This window comes from Anser cygnoides, chromosome 12 (genome assembly GCF_040182565.1).
Source record: "Anser cygnoides isolate HZ-2024a breed goose chromosome 12, Taihu_goose_T2T_genome, whole genome shotgun sequence".
Lineage (NCBI taxonomy): Eukaryota > Metazoa > Chordata > Aves > Anseriformes > Anatidae > Anser > Anser cygnoides.
Window position 1 is genome coordinate 1,732,599 of NC_089884.1, and position 3,141 is coordinate 1,735,739.

Below are 3,141 nucleotides of genomic sequence, written 5' to 3' on the forward strand. Positions count from 1 at the left end.
TCCCCATCCCATCCCCATCCAATCCCATCCCATCCCATCCCCATCCCATCCCTATTCCCATCCCATCCCCATCCCCCTGCCTGTCACCGTCCCCATCCCCAGCTCTTGCCCCCTGTCCCAAAGCCCCACAGACACCAGCGCAGCCCCTGGGGACGCTCAGGGTCGGTCTGTCCCGGACGCAGAGCCCAGCCCAGCACCCTGGCTCAGGGTGGCTGCGCATCCCCACAGCTCACGGCAGCGTTTCTTCTCCTCTTTCCCCCTCCCCTCTCTCTCCCTTTCTGAAAATTGATAATTAACCTTTTGTCCATGTGGCTGTTGTGTTTATTTGGTGCAGGCGGCTGCAGGACGCTGATATGGAAATCGCAGCCGGCAGGCAGCTCCGCGTCCTCTGCACAATCTGCAGCCGCGCACAGCCGTTGGGCAGAGATAAGCAGGTGCTTATTCACAGCCCTGCAGCTGCCTGCGAGGGCAGCCCTACCTGATCACTCCAATCTCAGTGAAAAACTACTTGAGGTTAGGCTACCGTGATGGAGAGAGCCGATAGGGACCGCGCGAGACAGCTCCCCCGGCTCCCCGACTTCGCCTCCGCCTGCGCCTCCTGCCTCCCGCTCCCCGCGTCCTCTCCACTCCGTGCGTCTCACTGCTCTGTCTTCCTCTTATCTCCCTCTCCACATCCCTTTGATTTTCTTTTTTTTTTCTTAAAGAATTCATCTTTGTGTTTCATGTGAACTCTTGGCGGCTCCCTTCTCCCCGGCTCTCCCTTTCATTCCCGACTCCTGCCTCGGCTCTCGCTTCCCCTTCCTCCTGTCCTGCACCCGTGTTTCCTCGGGGCGGAAGAGGCCGATATGGGCACGGGGGGGGCACAGCAAAAAGCCCCATCCCCGCACCCGTGTGCTGTGCCCGCCCCGGGAAACGGCTGCATCCGGAGAGCGCGCGCCCATCGCCACGCGCACACTGCGCCGCCCGCCTTGGGACGCAATCACCGCCTCGGGGTTCAGAAGATGTTATTATTTTGCTCATGGGTTATGGCTGCGGCTTCCTCTGACCCCGGGATTCCCAGCCGGGGTGGCCCCATCGCCCCCGCCGTGTGTCACACAGAGGGGACAGCGTGCCGTGCCGTGCCGCGGGGGTTTCTTGTTTCCCTTCACACTCCTGCTCTGAGTGTCGGGGCGGGGAGCGCTGGTCCCTCTTCTCCTTTACCGCGCGGGAAGTTTCTGCTCGGCCCCAAAGGCTCAGCTCTGACTCAGACAGAAAGCACCCGGCAGCGCCGTGAGGCTCCATGGCAAGGGCTCACCTGCGCCGGGCACAGCCCAGGACCCCCGGGGCTCCCCCAGATCGGGGCAGACCCCACGGCCCCACGCTGGGGCATTCCCCACGCTGCTGCCCCACGGCCCCTGCAGCTGCCCGGCAGGTGCCTGCTGGAGAAAACCCTGCTGCTGCAGGTGACGTGGGGGACACGGGGCCGCAGCTGGCGGGGATTTTTCTTGCTGGCCCTGAAAGCCTCTGGCTTTGACTCAGTGCCTCGGCACGCACCCAGGGAGCAACCCCTGCTGTGTGATCTCCCGCACGCTTTCGGTCTCTCTTTGCCGCTAGCCCGTGCCCTGCCGCAGGGCGCCTTGGCAACCCCCTGGGCTGATGATGCCGAGCCCACCTGGGGCCACAGGAAATAAAAGGGGAAGAGGTGGGAGCCCGAGAGTGGGAGGGAAACCCTCCGGCCCCAGCATCGCGCCCCACGCGGCCCCACACCGCTGAAACCTCAGGCAGCCCTTGGTCCCCATGAGCTGACTGCACTGTGCCTCTCGGCGGAGCGCGGGCATCCGGGGGTGGGCAGGATGGAGCTGAGCCCCCCCAGCATCGCCGGGATGCGAGATGTGGATCCAGGACTGAGGCTGTGCCCCCCTGAGAGGCAGCAGGCTGGGTGCACACCATCCTGCCTGGGCTGTCTGCGTGCTTTGGAGCTGTGTGGCCCCTTGGCCCCACGCTGGGGCTTCCCCTCACCCCCCAGCAGCACGCAGAGCCACGTGCGCTGTCCCCTGGGGCAGCCGGCACCGCAGTGCTCAGCCCCCCCCCGCCCTGCTGGCAGTGATGCTGCAAACCAGTGGCTTCCCCTACACCCTGCTCTGTGCAGCTCCAGGATCCTCCTCCCCACTTGCACCCCACTGTCCCCTCCCCATCCCCCCCGGCAGCCCCGGGCTGGGGGAACGGAGCGGGGAGCCCCGGGAGCCATCTGCGGGAGCCCAGGTGGCCGCCGAGACACGCCATCTGCTGAGCCACCTTCGGGGACCGTGCAGGCGCTGCTGTATTTTTAGGACACGTTTCCTCCCTCCCACCTGCAGCCCGGAGCAGCCTTTCGGTTTTCTAACAAGTCGCTTCTCTCGCTTGCGGCTGCTCTGCCCGAGCGGCTGTTGGAGAGCCCCAACCCCGGCACTGAGGAGGGGGGGGAGAGGGCTGGCCTGGGGGTTCACGGATCGATGGCAGTGAAAGGGGGCTCAGCACCCCCTGGGGGGTTGTCCTGTGCAGAGAGCAGGCAGGGACGTGCAACAGGCAGGCACCAGGATATGGCAGCCAAGGGAGAGCCCTGTCCCCACAGCCATCCCCAGGCGCAGGGCTGCAGCAGGGGAGTGAGCCCCTGGTGCCACAGCGTGCCCTGGTCATGCTGTGCTGGGCTGCACCATGCCATGCTGGGCTGCACCATGCCGTGCCAGGCTGCACCACGCCGTGCCAGGCTGCACCACGCCGTGCCAGGCTGTGCCACAATGTGCCAGGCTGCACCACGCCATGCAGCACCTATCCCTGCGTTCACCGGCTATGCCGTGCCAGCCACACCGTACCGCACCGCGCACCCCATGCCCATGCCAGGCTGTGTTTTGCCGGCTGTGCCGTGCTGCCTTGCCCATGCCAGGCTGCGCTCTGAAGGCTGTGCCATGCCAAGCTGCACCGTGCTGCCCGTGCCATGCCGCACCATGCTGCCTGTGCCGCGGTGCACCTTGACGGCCGTGCCGTGCCGTGCCGCGCCGCGCCGTGCCACCCTCCTGCGGTGCTGCCCATGCCGAGCTGCACCACGCTGGCCCCTCGCAGTGAGGAAGTGAAGCCGGCGCGAAGGGGAAGTTGTTGGAAAGTCAGACCGGAATGGCTGATAGG